The 20,691-nt window shown below is 37.8% G+C and overlaps 1 protein-coding gene across 1 annotated transcript in view; it reads left to right on the top strand.

The window, feature by feature from the left end:
• The first annotated feature begins 7,537 nt into the window (after positions 1 to 7,537).
• LOC131932481 (transmembrane and coiled-coil domains protein 2) overlaps positions 7,538 to 20,691 on the top strand; it is a 53,548-nt gene continuing 40,394 nt past the window's right edge. The window contains exon 1 of the mRNA XM_059289397.1: positions 7,538 to 7,681. The gene's annotated coding sequence lies outside the window, so the exon portion shown is untranslated. The remainder of the gene's footprint in view (positions 7,682 to 20,691) is intronic.

The following is a 20,691-nucleotide window of genomic DNA, read 5'->3' as shown; positions in this document are numbered from 1 at the left end:
CCGTGCATGTTTTTGTTATTTTTTTTTTTTTTTTTTTTTTTTTTTTTTTTTTTTTTTTGTTGCATTAGTAGCGGGGCTTATAAAAAAAAAAAGTTCCGTTTTGATTTTGGTAAGTTAAGAATTTCACCCTATGGTCCAGCCAATTTTTTTTTAAATCCTTAATCCTCGAACTAAATATATTCACAATATTTTTTTAACTATCGATAGGACATTATTTATATGCACACACTAACAAAGTTTATAAACTTCGCACTCCAGAGGCGTAGCGACCCTTCCCGGCGCCCGGGGACAAACTTTTCGATTTGCACCCCCCCCCCCCCTCAAGATTTCCATTTGCACCCCCCCCCCCTGAAACTTTCGATTTCCAACCCCCCCCCCTCGAGATTTCCATTTGCAACCCCCCCCCCCCCTCAAAACTTTCGATTTGCACCCCCCTCAACCTTTCAATTTATTTTTCCAACCCATTTTGGCGCCCCCTAAGGTCGGCGCCCGGGGACATATGTCCCTCTCCGCCCCCCCCCCCCCCCCGCGCTACGCTACTGTCGCACTCAAAACGAAGATGTGTACAAACTGTATTCAATACACAATATATCAATCAATACGTCTAATTACCTTAATAGTTTGACTACTTTTACCCTTGAGGCTGGAGGGTAGTGTGGTGGTTGGGGGGATAGACTTTAGTGACGATGGGAAGTTGTTGAGAAAGTGTCAGATTTTTGCAATTTTAAAAAGCTATTTTTAAAACTGAATTGTATTAGTTTCTTTAAGACTTTTTTTTTTGAAGATTTTAATTTTTTTTTTAAAAATGTTCACGAGTATACCTAAAGTTGACCTAGCTCAATATATATATTTTAGACATGCTGATTTCAAAAGACAAAAAATTGCCAGACTTTTGTGTACGGGCCCTATCACCATCAGCGCACTGACCACTACACATTTATGCACGACACCTAACACCACCAATAAAGTAATCACTACACATTTTATACGACATTAAACACGGAATATAAAGTCACCACTACACATTTTATAGACGACCCCTAACAGAACCAATAAGCTGACCACTACACATTTATGTACGATACCTAACACGACCAATAAAGTAATCACTACACATGATAGTACGACACCAAACACCAAATATAAAGTCACCACTACACATTTTATAGACGACCCCTAACACCACCACCTATTTTACCACCACATTTTTAAGGGGCCCACAGCGAACTGACAACCAGAAATGTATCTACGATTCCTAATATCCCTAGCAAGCTGACCACTAGCTGACCACTAACTGACCACTAGCTGACCACTAACTGATCACTAGCTACCCACTAAAAGACCATAGCTGACCACTAAGTGACCACTAGCTGACCACTAAATGGCCACTAAATAACCACTAATTAACCACTAACTGACCACTAGCTGTCACCTAACTGACCACTAGCTGTCCACTAACTGACCACTAAATGACCACTAGCTAACCACTAGCTCACCACTAGCTCACCACTAGGTTGCCACTAGCTGACCACTAACAGACCACTAACTGACCACTAGATAACCACTAACTGACCACTAGATGACCACTAACTGACCACTAGCTGACCACTAACTGACCACTAGATGACCACTAACTGACCACTAGATGACCACTAGCTGACCACTAATCAGATTTTCTCTTCCCCCAGGGGACGAGGAGGAGGTCCCGTATGACATCCCCATCATGGCACCCACCACGTCACAATCTCCACATTCTCCGCTGGTCAAGCCTCGGAAGAGTCTACAGGAGAGTAAGTGTCATTGACTTATGTACATCGTGTGGATCTGTGTGCGTGCGTATGTGTTTGTGCGTGTGTGTGTGTGCGTGCGCATGCGTGTGTCTGTATTTGTGTGTGCATGTACGTGCGCTAGCCTGTTCTGCCATTCCCATCACTCATATTTTCAAGGGACATAACCGGTAATTAACTATGAACGTCTTTTAATAGTTTGGTTACTTCCCTTGGAATACATGAATGTGTTTTGTTTTGTTTTTATTTGGTTAGATTAATTTTAATTCTATAATCAATTTCTTTTTCATAAAATGTATACGGTATTTGAGACGTGAAAAAACTATTTAAATGACGGTGGCAGGTGTATCTGCTTTTGTATTGGGATTTATTTTTTTGCTCCGAGTTTTTAATATTTACAAATGTGTTTACGCAACAGTTGTGTTAATAGGGCGCGTGATTGTGTGTTGTGTTGGGTAAGTGCTTGGGTCAGTGTGTAGTTTTAGAGCTAATATTTACTTGTTTTTATTTGTACCTTTTTTTTCTTCTAGTAATCATGGAGTTCATGTTTTTATGTATTTGCTAATAGTGATGCAGTGAAGTTTTGCGTGGTGGGTTTATAATGGCACTTTTTGATGATTCTCGTGGATGTCCGCCTTTGTGTTCGACAACACGTGCCGCGTTGCTTCAAACATTTGCAACCACACCCAAGGTCTAAATTAACTAGTGATGCAACGGGGCTGACAGTTTTTTTAGCCTTTTAGTTTTTAGATGCTTGTTATTTTTTATTTTTTTTGTTGGGGGGGGGGGGGGGGTTGGTTTATTTCTTTACATAAATAGCCCAACTTATATCCGACCATAACTGTAAAGACTTAAGTTAAAATAAGAATATTAAGAACAGATCAGCACATCTTGATATATGAAAATATCAAAATAAATATACATACGGTTTTTTTACTTTCTCGTATATACGAAGTATAGAGAAAGTATTGTAATCGTGCAAAAAAAAAAATCGAGATTTTTACAGATCTCGACGTTTTTACACCTCACTGATACGGAAAAACATAATTTTGCAATCTTGTCCGTATGTCTGTGTGTGTGTGTGTGTGTGTGTGTCTGTGTGTCCGTGTGTAAAACACGATAACTTGAGTACCGTTACAGCTAGGTTGATGAAATTTCATATATAAGTATTATATCAAAATCGTAGATCCGTATCAACTTTTGAGCGATTTCCGATAACCGGAAGTGGTATTTTTTCTACTTTGAATTTTTCAAAAGCCTATAACTTGAGTACTATTTCAGATAGATAAATGAAATTTCACACGTAAGTAAAAGATCTAATTCTCTACCTTCTATTAAATTTTGAGTAATTTCCGTTAACGGAAGTAGTAATTTACGCTACTTCCGATTTCTCAAAAAACTAATGTAAATTTTTAAAGTACTAATAATATTGCGCACTATTATGCACTTTTTTATTAGGCATTAACTTGGTGTGCAATTCTTTTGTCTACTAGATTTTATTCTATTTTTAAAACTTTAAGTATTCAAAATGGATTAAAAATCATGTCTATAGCCCGAGTTCCCATCCCCTGTTGTTTTATATAAGAATATTCGAGAAAGTTTAGGGGAGATCACACCCCGTTTATTTCTTTTTTTTTTTTTTTTTTTTTTTTCTACTGTTCGGGAGGGGTGGGTGGCTTATGTCTTTGTAGTTGTTAATTAGCCCAACTTAGATCCGATCATAACTATAAAGACTGAGATAACTATAAAGACTGAGATTGAGTTAAAATAAGAACAGATCAGCAGATCTTGATATTTATAATATCATCAAAATAAAAATATATAGGGCCTACCGTTTTTTTTAAACATTGGATAACCTAAATTTTTGCCATTAGTATTGAAACAATTTTGCATTAACCTCACTGCAGCTACCATTTGTATTTAAATTTTTTACACGCATTTCATCATCTCTCCTTCACCTCCACCCCTAGATCAGCATTTGGTTACATGCTGTGCTAGTGTCAAAACACAGGTCTGTTTTGTTGGGTTTTTTTTTTTAATTTTTATATTCCACTTGCTTTTTTTTTTTTAAACATATGTAAATTCACATTTTTTTTAAATCTCAAATCGTCTCTAAAAGTTTTTTTACGGGTCATTAGACATACCAACATCCCCCCCCCCCCAAACTATACTAACATTCACCCCACATTACCAACATTCTCCCCACCAGATCTCCCCCTCCCCACCCCCACATTACCAACATTCTCCCCACCAACTCTCCCCCCTCCCCACCCCACATTACCAACATTTTCCCCACCAACTCTCCCCCCTCCCCACCCTACACTACCAACATTCTCCCCACCAACACCCCCCCTCCCCACCCCACATTACCAACATTTTCCCCACCAACTCCCCCCCTCCCCACCCTACACTACCAACATTCTCCCCACCAACACCCCCCTCCCCACCCCACATTACCAACATTTTCCCCACCAACTCTCCCCCTCCCCACTCCACATTACCAACATTCTCCCCACCAACTCCCCCCCTCCCCATCCTACATTATCAACATTCTCCCCACCAACTTCCCCCCCCCCCTCCCCACCCTACATTATCAACATTCTCCTCGCCATATGGAAATATATTTTGTTTTCTTTTACTCGTTACGCTAATTAAAAATCCTACTCATCATTTACGTTGCATCCAAAAATAACTTTTTCCAGACTCGATTTAGTTTTTTAACTAAGAAAAGATGTCTTTTAAAACTTCATAAGAAAACTAAGTTCAAGCAGGCAATAAAGCTGAAATTGTTTTTCAAATATAGATTTAACGTCTTTGTGGCTTGGGGGGGGGGGTATCTTTTACCTAACATCTATTTTCAGTATTCAGTATTTGCTAAAATGACCAGCAATGTAAAATTAGAGGTGTGTGTTGGTCGGGGAGGGGGGGGGGTAGCATTTCACAATCAAATCGATAGCTGGTTGAAATACATGTTAAGATAGAAATAGTCATGTTATTTCACTAAATACTTTTTGTAGGACTGATAACGCATCTTTATAAAAAAAATCAATGTAGATCCTACAATTGGTAAAGCCTATAACGCCATTTTATTTTTATTTTTTTTAAATGTCTTGAGTTTAAGCTCTTTATATTTATTATGCTTATTCAACCTGAATACAGTAGCATCCGCCCTGCCTACCCTACTCATGTTCATATTCCCATCTGCTACTGACACTGGAATATTTAATGGTCCTTTCTCACCCTTCACCCCCACCACCCCCCCCCCCCCACACCCACCCCAAGGCCTGCCATATATTTTGTTACCTAAAAAAACTTTGACATATTTGACCTATGTGCACGGTAACCTCCCTTCACCCCCCCCCCCCCCCCCCCCCGCACCCCACTTAAAAGCACAAACACCACATTTTAATGAAGTTGTGTGTGGTGTAAAACGGCGACATCATTTATAGTGGGACTACATAACCATGCACTGTGGATCTGGTGTGGGTCGGCAAAAGATGAAAGGAAAATTCAATCGATTTTGCGAATATTTTAAGTAATTTTTTTTTAACTAAAAAAAAATTAAACTGTTTTATTGTGTAGGCTACTGATTTTCTTTTTAAAGTCATACTACTTTTAATTTTAATGTTGCTCACAAAATAGTTATTAAATCAATAATTTTAAAGAATTAAAATAAATAAATAATTATTTCTATGAAGCTTTTCTGCTTTGAAATATTAGCTCAATAAGTTCAATGGGCAAAGAATTTTAGTATGCCTAAAACTAGACCTAAGCCTAGTTGAAAGAAAGTATTTTTAAACATTAGGCTATACGAAACAAATAAAAGTATGCCGTCTGGCAGAGCCGGCGTTAGGAAAACGCGGGGCCTAGGGCCAACCATCCGCGCGGGGCCTTTCCATTATATATATATATATATATAAATATATAAATATATAAATATATAAATATATAAATATATAAATATATAAATATATAAATATATAAATATATAAATATATAAATATATAAATATATAAATATATATATATATATATATATATATATATATATATATATATATATATATATATATATATATATATATATATATATATATATATATATATATATATATATATATGTGTGTGTATGTGTGTATAAAGGCCTATATAATGTGATGTACACATAATAACACAAATGTTTTGGAGTTTATAAGCTAATGCCAAACTTTCCACTATAATAACAGAATTTTATCTCTCCCATGTATTAACCCAATGTTCTTAGTTTTTTTTTCCTTGCTAAGATATTAAATCAGTTTTGACAGTTATGTAATTCATACCAAATCACTTAAGAAAATTTAATAATTAGGAAAATAAAGTTTACAATACAGCGAACTCGGCCTGATGTATCAAAACAGTATAGACTTCAAAATTTGTTAGGAATTCATACAATATTTTAAAACCAAAATCATTATTGTCTTAACTATTGTAAAGGATTTCCCTACAATAAAAAAAAATGTGCTTAATCACTCTACAAATGCCGTTAATAAGTTCACCAAAGTATCACATATAAATTGAAAGACCGCGTTTATTGGGGGAATACCAATGAATACTAAATCACAACCCTCCATTGCCTCAACGATGCCCCTTCCTCAATCAAAGTTGTGCGACGAGGACCATTCGCTGACTATATCATGTCAGCACCAATGGAAGACGATTGAATAAAACAATTTGGATGAATTCGCTAAATTAATCATTCTGTCTTGGAAAGGGTGAATCCTTAAGGTGACACAACATAACAACAGTTTTAACTTTCTTCCAAAAAATAATAATAAATCACCCTGTTTAATGCCCCCTCCTGATATAGAATCCTAAGCCCCCACCCCACCCCCTCGTCGCCCTCCTCCCACCCCTCTGCACGCAACTGAATGTTAATTTTGTTATACCAAGACAAGTAGGCCTACATATAGAGTTTCTTCCAGGCATCTCTTCGGGGGGGGGGGGGGGGGGGAATTCTACCGCTTCCCCCCCCCCCCCCCCCCCCGAGAAAAAAGTCTGGAAGAAACACTGTACATATACGACATTATACGACATCTACAACAAGAAAGTCAGGACTAGAGTTCATCAGGTCACCAACTGTCTACTACAGACATCCCGTCTGCTCACTAAAAGGACGTCTTCATCGGTCCGCATACAATAGGGTATCTCTTTACGTCGTGGGCTAATTCTCGACCGCCATCTCCAGTCAGCTCAGGTCAAATGCCAGGCGACCGTACCCTACACAAAGGGGAGGTGTGACACTATTTTTGTATCGAATTACGGCCTTTCCAGTTCAGGTGGGACTCACCAACATCAAACGTGGCCTCAGTTATAACAATCAACAACGTCGGCATTCGACCATTTAGTTTTTCCCAATTGAATTCAGAAACAATTTTTTTAAGTTTACAAACTGATTCAGATAACAATGACATTGCTGAAGCGCGGGGCCCCTTCAAGCGCGGGGCCTATGGCCACCGCCCCGTTCGCCACCCCCTAACGCCGGCTCTGCCGTCTGGTGTTCATAAACGTAATGTTCTAATATCCATCAGCTTCTAACGGGGTATTGATCAATGATGTCAACGGAGCTAAACACACAGGATTCCCAGATCTGTCCTTAGAAACGAGGTTACGTTCTGCTCAGGTCACGGTGTGGCTAGTATGTGCAGATTGAGCGCGGTCGTGTGTTCAATGTGTAGTGTGCGGGGGTGAGACAGGGAAAGACAATCCAGACAAGCAGCAGCCGACTGCGCATCGCATTGTAGTAGTCCTCTCTTTGCAGTCTTCGGTACAAGATGTAACATTTTTATGTTAACATATTTTGTGTTCTGTGATTTCGTATTTTCATCAATTCGTAATTATTTTAGTTTCGACTTTGAGGTAGGCATTATAGCTGCTTATTTTTCATTATGTAGAAACTAGATCTTGCATTATTGCAGTAGTCTACTTTATTATTAATTTATTATTTATTTGGGGGACTGTGCTGTTAAAATAAAATCATCACACTGAAAAAGAACAGGCATGAAAATGTCAGATCTGACAACACACCCTGATGTCGATTTCTTGTCCTACATCTCTAGAATCTAGATCTAGATCTCTAGATCTAGAACTAGATTCTAGATCCAGCCTAGATTTAGAAGTCTAAGACTAGCTAACTAGATCTAGCTAGATCTAGATCTAATCTAGATCTAGAATATAGAGATCTAGATCTAGAAGATGTCTAGAAATGTTCTAGAATCCTAGATCTAGATTCTAGATCTAGATCTAAATCTAGAGCTAGACTCTAGATCTCTAGATCTAGAACTAGATCTAGAATCCTAGATTTACAATAATTTACATCTTTCCTATCAAGTTCGTATTACACTATTTAGGCCTATTCATTTAATTATTCATTAATTAATCACTATTTCTTATTTTTCTTTAGATTTAGGCTAAGCATCTAGATCTAGATCTAGTCTCAGTGGTGTCGCTAGGTCGGGTGTCATGGTGTCACCCCCCCCCCCCCTTTTTTTTTTCTCCGTAAATTTTGAACCCTTGGGTTTTAAAACTTAAACTAGTCTGTCGTAATATTGTTTTCTCTAAAGTTTGCATGTTTACGTTATGGTGTCGACCCCTCTTCTCCCCTCCCCCACCTGCTAGTCGCGATCGTGATTATGTACTTAAATATTTTTTACTCTAATTAACCCCTCATTGAACTTGCAAAAAAATATTTATTCTACATATTCTAAATGGTGTCACCCAGTGCGGTCCGCACTCCCTTCGTCACTATGCCTCTGCCTAGTCCAGGGCCGGCGCTACCTATAAGGCGAATTAGGCGGTCGCCTAGGGCGCTGTCCATAGGGGGCGCCAAAATGGGTTGGATCTAGATCTAGTACTTAATTTCTTAGAAATTCTTGTTCTAAATCCAAAATTATGTTACAAGTTTCTACTATTTCCAGTCCCTAACCGAAAGAATCTACTCTAGATTTATTCTAGAAATAATCCTAGGCCTCATTGCGGCCTAATGGCACAAATACTCTGTCCAAAAGTCTCAAGTTCGGATCCTGGGCCCCAATCACTGAGTCTACCTGACATACAATAGGGTCAGGAAAGATGTCAGAGCATTGGGCTCACTACATATCCCTTCAACTTCCATACACTACACCAACTTACTTGGTAAATAGACCCTATTAAAAAGTAATTGTCATAGGCCCACTCATTTGGGTCAAGCCTTCGAGCAGGCCCTACTGTGCTGTACTAGCAAATAGATCCAGAGGCGTAGCCACCCTTCCCGGCGCATGGGGACAAACTTTTTGATTCGCACCACCCCCCTAAAGATTTCGATTTGCACCCCCCCCCCTCCCTCAAACTTTCAATTTGCACCACCTCAACCTTTCAATTTATTTTTCCAATCCATTTTGGCGCCCCCTAAGGTCGGCGCCCGGGGACATAAGCCCCCCCCCTCGCTACGCTACTGAATAGATCAGGGGTTCCCAACCTTTTTTTACTCTAGAGCACATTCTAAAATATCGCTAGGGTGGCGGGCACCACATATTTTAAATCGACAAACTCCTTCCAGAGGCGTAGCGACCCTTCCCGTCACCCGGGGACAAAACTTTCGATTTGCACCCCCCCTCAAATTTTCGATTTGCACCCCCCCTCCCCCTCATACTTTCGATTTCCATCCCCTTCAACCTTTCAATAATGTTTATGAAAAAAATTCTGTCTCTGTCGAATAGTGAGAGGCGGGCACATACGAATCGTTCGGCGGGCGCCATGGCGCGCACGGGGTTGGGAACCCCTGGAATAGATCTACTATTTAATTATCTTTTATTTAAGTTTTCTTTTTCTGACTTATGATTAGCAAAACATAAATATGTTTTTTACAAGTTAGAGTGGTGTTTACAATATCCGATAATATTGAACCTAATTTTTACAGTCAGCTACACAAAGACTGGCAAAGTACAAGGATTAATTTACATTTTCCAGTATTAATTAACACTGTTGATACTTTTTACATAGTTATATGCATACTAAAATTTAATACTATTTTATGCTTTCCTGTTATCTTGTGAACTATACTTTTAATGATACATTGTTTAGACCTCAAAACAACAGGCCCAATTTTATAATTTGAACAGGAAAGTTTTTACTTTAACTGCAAGCTGAATTAAAAATTGACATACATTTCTAGGCCATACATGAAGGTAGCTGGGGAAACAACACGCACAATTTTATAATTTGAGTAGGAAAGTTTTTACTTTTAACTGTGAACTGAACTAAAAACTGCCCTAAATTTGTAGGCAAGCATGAAGCCAACTGGAGCGTGACTGTGTCAGTAAAATTTTTTTATCCTTTACACTTCTTGTTTCCTACTCCCACCTCCCCTCCTTGTGTGACACCCACTGATAGTTTTTCACACTGAAGTGTATAGAAATGCTTAGGCAAATCAGTGTGTAAAGAGAGGCCGCTATGCTGGTGTTTAGTCTATTTAATCTGTTTAGCTTGGTAATTGTTTGACACCATCAAAAATTATATTTGTAGTACTAAACAATAAAGGTGTCTAAAAGTTTTTGTAGAACTCTTAGCCTATCAGTGTGGCTCATTTTTACTGACTTGACATTTTTTTAAAGTACTTATGCTAACTTACACACCTTCTCTTCATATGCCGAGGTCAAGAGACATATGAAATCTACTTCATCTGCCCAATGGATTACTAGGTCTACAGAGGATTCTTTACTTTTCTTTTTATGCTGACTTACAGTGAATAGGGTCTATCAAAGCTTTTTTTATAGTCTACTTCTCCTAACCCTGTCCCTGCCATTTAAACTGGAATAAAAGATCCTTGATAGCTTGTAATAAGACTATACTGACATTTTTAGATAAACCAGTTCTACATCTGCTTAGTTTAATTTTAATAAACACATACTGGTACTTTAACAAGAATAAACTCTAATGTTAAATTCTAATAAAAAATAATCACAATGAAATGATCATATGTCATTTTTTTGTTAAACCATACTTCTTCTTTATCCCTCAAAGAATATATTTTTGAATAGCTGGTAAAGCCTATTTTGATCTTAAGGATCAAGTTTAGAAATAAAGTGTGGCTGATTATTTTGCGTAAATAATGTTCTGTATTAAAGTACTTTGTGTTGCCTACGTTGAAAACATTGTGTGGGCTGATATACTGTGTCAGCTAGTTTGATATACTACAGTTATCTGCTGACTCATTGATCTAAGAGTTGGTTACATGACCCATGAATGTCTTGATTATATTGTCTAGTATCAACTGTTCACTGATAAGAAATGGTTTAATAGACAATGGTGTATGCATGACATAATGATTAACACTAGGTTTGTAAAATCCCAGTGATTTGTATTATATTGGAACATTTTGTGCATTGTTAGTTTGCTAGTCTCTTGTGTGCAATGCTAGGGTAAACTTGTTTCCTAATGTTCATGGATTTATAAGGAATAATGTTTGGCATAGTAAATAAAACTCTGTTGTAATGGTGGGATCTGTCAGAGTTTAGTTACTGTCTATACAAGCTTAGCTGCAATATTATTGTAGTAAGGCATAGCTCACTAGTGGCAAAGAGCTCTCTATTGATAACCCTAAAATCATAATTCATATCCTAGACTTGTGGATGTCTTGATGAGTCCACTCAGCAATAATGGGTACCCCACTTATGTTAGGTAACCACACTATCCTCATCTGCCCTATTGAATGTCAGGTCTGAAAAGAAAACTTTCTTATAGCTGACTGAAGGTAATCATGGTCTATAAATCTCTTATCTTACTCAAAGAATATTCAATATAGTATTGTAATTTGTCATCTCTCTCCACTCCCAACCTATTCTTACTAAATAACAGTTTACTTTAATTATTTTCAAGGTATGATGAGTTCTTTCAAGCTCATGCATTTAACAAAGCAAATATAGTCATTTTTGTAATAATAAATAAGATGGTTATGGTTTTCACAATAGCATAATGTTTAACAGAAAGTTGAGCCTTTCTTCAGTTTTTCGCAAATTACTGAAGAATTAAACGTTAAATAGTTTAGACTGCTTTCTTTGGTTTTCATAATTATGTAAGTGTTAAACCTAAATAGTTTTAATCCTTTTCTTTAGTTTTTCACGATGACTGTAGCTTTAAACCTAAGCCGTTGATACCGTCTTTCTTTAGTATTTTATAATTACTGCAGTAAACCAAAAGTTAAGACCATTTCCTTGTGATGTATATGAAACACCTGTGTTACTGTGCCATTGAAACTATGTTGATTACCCATGGTGGTCAATAATTCCTTTGGTGTTTCTTTACATCTAATATTGATGCAATCAATAGCTGAAGCCACTCAACCATGAACATGTAGTGGAGCGGGTAGGGTGGGGGCTGTTATTTGCATAACAAATACTCTAGGTGCACCATGAAAGAAGAGAGTAACTGGCCAGCCTCTTGCGCTGGGAGACGGGTGTCCCCATTGATCAGAGTGTGTCCCACCTAGCAAGTGACAGCACATGTCATTTGTGCCATTCTGTATAACCCAGTTATCAGAGGAATGTGGTGAGTACTAGAGCAGCATTGATTTTTGTGTGCCGGTGTAGAGCTCTGGCCACAGTTAGTGCTCTCATGTGTGACACAAGAAGTCTCTACTCCCAGAGAAATATTTGTGCAGTTTTTTTCCCAGTCTAGTGATAGGATCATAGAACCAGTGCTATGTGAGTATTGGTCTATGCTATAAAATCAGCTTGTAAATAGATTTGTTTACTTGTTTTGTAGGGTATGTTTTTATTTACATGTACTATTAATATACAAAGTGCATGTAAACATGCCTCACTTGAAGCTATTCACCTAAGCACTTAGTGCTTCTGTAAATTGATATGCATAGGGCACAGCAATTAATACACTGGTAGAGTAGGGCTAGGACTTGAATAATGGTAGCATTCATTTGTGTTAGATGTTCTTCACCAGTAGTCCCAGCTGAATAGGTCTCTTCTTATTTACCTTCACTTTAAACAGGGAAAGGTGTGAAATAGCTGTGAGATTAGGCTTTTCTCTATCTTCTATACTGGTGTCACATGACTATGTACAGCATGTATACTGCTTAGTTTGAGAATAGAAGTGCCTTGATTACCCAGTTGCAGCCTGTCTGTTAATGAAAATCTTACAACTAACTTGGTTAGGGGCTGACTTGGGAAAAGTAAAACTAGCTTCACTCAGCTGGGGTTTCTATAGCAGTATTTAAAGATGTGAAACACATCATGATTGTGTGTCAGTAAAGACCAGTCACATTAAGGGGGAAGTAAATTAGGAAGTAAATCTAGCATTATAATTATTCCATTGTTCTAGCACAGGGGTCTCCAAACTTTTCAGATCGAGGGCCGCATTAACTATCAAATTTCAGTTCGGGGGCCAGTTTCTTCCAGGCATGTCTTTGATTTTTCTGGGCAAATTTCCTCAGCCATCTTCAACAAACGATTTTTTTCTTGGACTAAAAGATCTCCGCGGGCCGGACAAGTGGACCTCGCGGGCCGGATGCGGCCCGCGGGCCGTAGTTTGGAGACCCCTGTTCTAGCATACTGTAGATCTAGATTTTATATTGTGATCTAGATTTTAAATTGTAGTTTGTCTTCATGGATGGGGGATGACATGCTCTTGCAACTGAATGACCTTTTCTCACCCTTAAGTCATGAGTTAGGTACTCTGGTTTGAGGCCCGAACTAACTTAACTAGCCTTCAATTCCAAAGCAGGTGGTATGATGCAGTGATAAAGGAAGTAAAAGCCTGATGGAAATCCACTGTTAAAGCAGCCAGTAACATGGATGTGAGAAATATTTGATTAAACACCCTCTTGTGGTCAACTGCCTGTGTTTTGTCACTGTCAGGGAGAAACTTGAGTAAAGGCTGAACCAGTTGTAGGAAGTTATCTTTGTTCAGCTGTTCTAGGGTAGTACCAAAACATCATATAGTGTTCATAACCTCGCGTACATACAGCTGTTGAATTTGGTGTGGTCACAAATAACTTAATTCAGCTGGTTATAGCACTACCATAACCTCATATAATAGTTCAACCTCACATAATGTATGTACATAACCTCACATAGTGTATGTAATCTGACATAACTAACCTCACATAGAGTACATACAGCTGTTGACTTGGGTGTGGTCACAAATAACTTAGTTCAGCTGTTCTAGGTACTACTACAACCTCACATAGGGTTATGTAATCTCACATAGTGTACATGCAGGTGTTGACTAGGGTCACAAATCTAACTTTTGCCCAGCTGTTTTAGGCTACTCACAGTGTATGCTGGTGGCTAGGGTGTGGTTGGACCCAGCAGTGGGAAGTAAATTAGCATGTCATATGCAGCTGTTTAGGTTACCAGTGTGACCTCAGTGTGCCCTCATATAGTGTACATCAAATGAGTAGGTGGTGACTTACATGTGGTCAGATCTAGACGTAAATTCAGTATCAGGTGTGTAGCTGGTCTAGGTTACCACTGTGACCTCACATAGTGTATATCAAATGAATGGCTTGCGACTTACATGTGGTCAGATCTAGAAGTAAATACAGTATCAGGTGTGCAGCTGTTCTCTGTTACTTCTGTGGCTTCTCACAGTGCACACCTGTTCTATGTGCTACTAATTAAGCTGCACATGCACCTTAATGCTTTAATACAGGGGTCTCCAAACTACGGCCCGCAGATGCGGCCCGCGAGGTCCTCTCATCCGGCCCGTGGAGATCTTTTTGTCAACGGAAAAAACGTTTGTTGGTGATGGCTGAGGAACTTTGCCTAGAAAAATCAGACATGCCTAGAAGAAAATGGCCCCTGAACTGAAATTTTATAGTTAATGTGGCCCTCGGGCTGAAAAGTTTGGAGACCCATGCTTTAATAGAAAAACTTAAATTACATAACATGTTCTTAAGTTGTTGGTTAAAATTAATAAAAAGGTAAAATGTTTACAACTTTTTTTTTTTAAAACTGAACACCTGGCATCAGTCATCTACTAATCAAATAAATATTGTTGTCTGCTTTTTGTAAAAAATGTAGAAACAGTTGCAGGTGTATCCACTTAGTAAATCTGAGGAGTTGTCTGTTTTCTATTTAATGGCTATATCATATTTGCCATTTTAGGGGGATATTTGTAACCCTAAGCCTGTGTTGTCTAGAAATGAGATAAAACCCTTTAGGGTGGGGGTGAGGTATCTGTTAAAAGTGTTTCCACTGGGTAAATTTGAGAGCTAACTTGTTTGGTTTATGGCTGAATCAGGTAGTCCATTTTAGGCCGATTCCTTTACATCTTAGACTTTTTCAGGCAGAATTCTGAACATCTTATTCATTCAGGTTGTTTTTTATGGGGTTTTTATTTTGGAAAAAAAAAAGGTTCATTGGCATTCTCTCTGATAGGGTGTTGGCTTTTTTTTTTTTTATTTCTTTAAAAAAAATTTTTTTTTGCCAATATTGAACATGTTTTTTTTTTAAATTTAAAATTGTTGTTTTTTAGCATTATTAGTCTTAGTGCAATTAACTTTTAGATGAATGAAGCATATTTAGTAGAAGTACATGACTTGTGTTTGATATACATATTTAAATGTGTTTGTATGAAATAAGGAAATTTGCATTGTCCATAGTGAAGGGAGTCTGTATTAAAATGCACCCAATAATAGAAAGGTATTGACATTCAAGCCCTGGCTGACAGAAGCCTAATAGATTCTGTGCATTGTTAGGACAGTTAATTGTGTGTACCTGGTTCCCTACCTGAGCCAGGTGTTGGACTCTGAACCACAGACTTTCAAATGATATTTTTAGCCAAATGAGTTTGGCAAAGGTTGCTATGGCTGCACCTAGCTTGTATGTCAGCTTGTATTGGGAAGCTGCAGGGAGCACCGATGTGTGACCAGATCATTGATGTGTGACCACATCATTGATGTGGGACTGGATCATTGGTGTGTGACCAAAATATTGATGTGAAAATTTGGCACGTCTGTATTCAGGCCGCTTTAATACAATATATGACGCGCCAGGGTGTTATTTTGTGATAAATATTTTAAGCCATATTCTGAATTTTTTTACTGTTATTTTACTCCTGATTAAAAAAAAATAGTTCTCCATTTTCATAGTAAATTTCCACTTGTCAAACAGAGTTTTTGTAAATCAGATTAATTTTTATAATTATGTAAAATCAACTGAAAAATGACCAAAAACAAGACTTGTCTAAAATAATTATAATAATCATGCTGTTATTGCTTTTATCATTGAATATATATGATGCTATTAAATTCTCAACCTGCAAATATAAAGTCTACATTAATACTTTAATACTATATAGCTAAACTAAAACTAATTAAACATAGGTTTACCATCTGTCATGCAGCCATGTACGATGGCTATTAATTTATCATACTTTCTGTCTACAATATCATATTATTTTTCTGTCTAAAATTCCATACATCTTTGTCTGTCTACGATATTACGTTTCATAAAACGTCATCCCTGATAGAATGCTATCATTGCATCCACCATCTGCTCTAATGTGTCGATAAATATTTTGAGTTCAACGTATGGCATGAATCACGCAATTTGCATGATCGGTCAATACACGAACAATTCACACAAAGCCATGAAGTCATAATTTAATGCAGCTCTCCATTCTTACAAGCACAAATATTGCGCCAGATACCAAAGTTCTGCCAAATCTAGGTTTTTATAATGGCTCTTTGGTACACAAGTTCTGCCAAATCTAGGGTTTTAATATGGCTCTTTGGTCCACAAAAGTTCTGCCAAATCTAGGGTTTTAATATGGCTCTTTGGTACACAAAAGTTCTGCCAAATCTAGGGTTTTAATATCGCTCATTGGTACACAAGTTCTGCCAAATCTAGGGTTTTAATATGGCTCTTTGGTTCACTATCGCTGAAAGTATCTTTACAACAAACTCTAATTGATATCAGGGACTATCGAAGTCAAAGCAACATCCAACATGATTGGGTTCTGTGATTTCAGTAATGACCGGCCTGACGTAGTGCCGGCCACACCAACATGGTCAAAGAAACGGTTAATCCTACTTGCCCTGAACCTGCAGGTGTGTTTGCCGTTGGCTGTAACGATTGCTGTAGGTTAATTAGTTTTATAGGTGGAGTGTACTTGTGTACCAGCCGCATGCTTAATCAGCACATTAATTCTAACAGCTGTGCGGCGATGATACATACTTACATACTTACATACATACATACATACATACATACATACATACATACATACATACATACATACATACATACATACATACATACATACATACATACATACATACATACATACATACATAGATGGATGGTAAGATAGGTAGTAGATGCATGTGTGTATGTACCCGTGTGTATTTTATATGCCACCATTAAATCAAATAACCAGTCTGTAGGATTTCCATATTCTGTGTAAAAAAATTTAAAACAAATATAAGCCTTGTGCTGCTATATATATATATATATATATATATATATATATATATATATATATCTTTTTTTTTTTTTTTTTTTTTTTTTTTGTGAATGGCCGATAGAATACATGTCGTTGTTCGGGCAAATATTTGTGTTGTTGTAGACCGGATGAACGCAGCGGGCGGCGCTGAAAATGAGCGATGTTGCTGCCCCGCGAGTCTATGTCGTGCCTTGATTAAAACGGTGTCGGTGTGAGGGCAGTAACCCCCGGGTTATCCGAGGGATAAATTGCTTTTCTTGGATATATTTTTAATGACGCACCGACTCCACTGGCGTATGTGGACATTTTTTTTAGAAGAAAACCTTCGATTGAGTCGGGGATTGATTTAACGCACTATTTTATGGGGGGGGGGGGGGGGGGGGGTTAGTTACGAACGTCGTATTGGAACGTATACATTTCGTAACATGGAGTGTTACACTACAGGCTAATGACCGATGTTAATATTTTCTGATTAGGTCGCATAATCCTTTGGCGAGTTGTTGTTGGTTTTTTTAAATAGTTGTAATGTGTATAAGGAACAACATTCCAACATACGGTAGTAAATATAAAGAGCGTCATTGTGAATTAGTGTCTCATTGAAATGCCGTGGACGTTAGCGGAAGTGACGCAGACTTGGTGATTACCCTCCTTGACATCTGTGGAGATGCTTGTCCAATTAGATCGATGCAACATTCGGTGGTCTCGTTAATGCGCAAGCCAATGTGATATTTACGTATTTGGTCAGATCGATTTTGACTGGGAATATTTGTCAGCATGGTATTTTGTTGTACGGGTGTGTTTAAAGTAGCCCTGAGGTTGCCTCAGCAGTAATCGCCATAAGCATCTCTATAATTCATAAGGTATGGATTACCCCCTACTACAGCAGTGGCAAACACATTTTTGTTGATGGATGTTTTATTAATACACGGGTCGATGTGATACGGTGAGAATTAGGATATGACTATATGTTTGGTTTGTAATTAAATTAATACGATGTCAAATTGTATAAAAATGGTTATTTTACTGTTGCCAATATATTCTCTTATTACTCTAGTTCAGTGGTTCTTAACTTGTTTAGATTACCGAACCCCACTAGTTTCATATGCTCATTGGCCCAATCCTTCTAGTGTCCGCACTGACGAAATCCAATCGTGAATCGTATTAGATGGATGTGTGTCTTGACCTCCGCCGAACCCCTTAGACTGACTCACTATAACATTAGGGTTCGATCGAACTCAGGTTAAGAACCACTGCTCTAGTCCTATTTAAGCTTAACCATAATCTTATTATTATAGTCATATGCGTATCTAGGGGTTTGTATGTGGGACTTCACTTGGTATGTTTGTGTTTAGGTACTGATACACGTACACTTAAATCACAGATAGATTGCGTCTAGGAAATACATTTTTCTTGTCACAAGACCGTACATAGCTTCACATTGATGCCACTTTGTGACTTATCATACTCCAATAACCTTAAAACGGGTTTATTAATTAGCACTAAATTATCTCATGTATAAACCTGATTATCATCTCAGCGTTACCATCTGACACACTGTGTGAGTAATATAATCACTTCTTTTTAATTACTTGAAATGTTTTTATCGTCTAGTTTTCTATAGAACAAATCATGCTCCATGTTTGAGATTTATATTGCTGATTCGTTAAGTGTTCCCGGGTGAATAGAACTATTAATTCTTGGTTGTTATGCTTGGTTGAACATATGATTGAATACATGCTTAGCCCCTAAACATCGCACACACGTCTCTTTATGTCCTTTATATGTGCACACTTTTGTATTCATCTAATCAGCATGTGTATGTTTTATGATTACAATGACGCAAAACCTGTCACACGGCATCCAGTTTTATTTTAGCCGGCATTAACTTAATTAATATCTATAGCCTAAGCTGGACGTTGATATTAATATCTGCATTCAGAGGCGTAGCATGGGGGGCGGGGGTGCCAAACGGGGTCAGATTCAAGAAAATATACTGCTGCTTGGTTTTACAGACAAATGTAACAGTTTTCTACATCAAGTGACACTAAAGTAAAGATTGTTATGGGGTTATGACTGGTAAAAAGCGCCCTCAATCTTTCCAATTGGTTTTTTGGCCAACTTGAATAACTATTGGGGTCAGGGGATTGATAATTCACCTGAACGGGTCGCTACGCCTCTGTCTGCATACCCGCAGTTGTAAAAAAAAAAACCTAGGCCCGATTTACATATAAGCTTACTGTTTAGTTAGGTGTATTTGTCATGGGCTTCCTCTGAAAACTCGTTGTGCTTGACGTGCTGTACTAGAAGTAATCAAACTGTTTGGGAAAAATGGTAGATACAAAAAAAGTTTTAATGTGTTCAATTTTTAAAAATATAATTTTAAAAATAACACAGTAAGTATGCGTACAATTTGAAAAAAAAAAGAGTACATATTTTGGTTTGTAAATTAATATTTATTCGAAATTCTATAATCAAACGACCATTTTCTAGAAATCGCAGTTCACGACGTAGGTAGACCTAAATATACATTTCGAATCCACACTAGTATTCCGTCGCCACTGTTTCAACACCTACCAGTCTATAGGTTTTATAACCCAGGCTTTTCTTTTGTCTCCTAAAAAAGAAAAGACGTGTGTTCTGGATGTATAAAAAGTTCAAACAAATTAACTGTTCTGACGTCAGAAGCCGACTTTTTGAAGGGCTTGAATAAAACGAAAGGACCCCTATAGTGAGATTCTTCGAGGCCTCTGCAGCTTTCATTGTATACAAGAGGGCTACACTTTTGTGCAGCAGTAGATTGATTTTAGATGTTTAAATGTAACTTTTTATTCGTTCTTTTCTTTTTAATTACCCCAGTTGTAAACTTATTTGATAAACAAATCCACGTTTTATTGATTCATTAAACTTTGTTAGTGTCCAGTGTGGGGGCCGGCGGATGGGAGGGAGGGGGCGAGCACGTAAACAAAATGTAAATGTCAAACTTCATTAGCATGTAAACATTCGATGTTGGACAGGAAACCTTGTTAACATTTTTTTGTCCTGCCAGTTTTATTTTTTTTATCCAACCTTTCTAGTTCTAGACCAGGGGTCTCCAAACTACGGCCCGCGGGCCGTATGCGGCCCGCGATGTCTTCTCATCCGGCCCGCGGAGATCTTTTTGTCCACGGAAAAACCGTTTGTTGGTGATGGCTGAGGAACTTTGCACACACAAATCAAAGACATGCCCGGAAGAAACTGGCCCCGAACTGAAATTTGATAGTTAATGCGGCCCTCGAACTGAAAAGTTTGGAGACCCCTGTTCTAGACAATCGGGAAACATGCAACCTAAAATTGTTTCATCTTTTCTCTTTTTTTAAAATGTTTTAACATTTCAGGTTTTACTGTGTACTGTTAATATTGTTTGCCGTCACTTATGTTACATTATGGGGGAC

This window comes from Physella acuta, unplaced genomic scaffold (assembly GCF_028476545.2).
Source record: "Physella acuta isolate Inbredline_101_S28 unplaced genomic scaffold, ASM2847654v3 ptg002186l, whole genome shotgun sequence".
Taxonomy (NCBI): Eukaryota; Metazoa; Mollusca; class Gastropoda; family Physidae; genus Physella; species Physella acuta.
The sequence above is the reverse complement of the archived record's forward strand: the minus strand, read 5'-3'. Positions and strand labels throughout refer to the sequence as shown.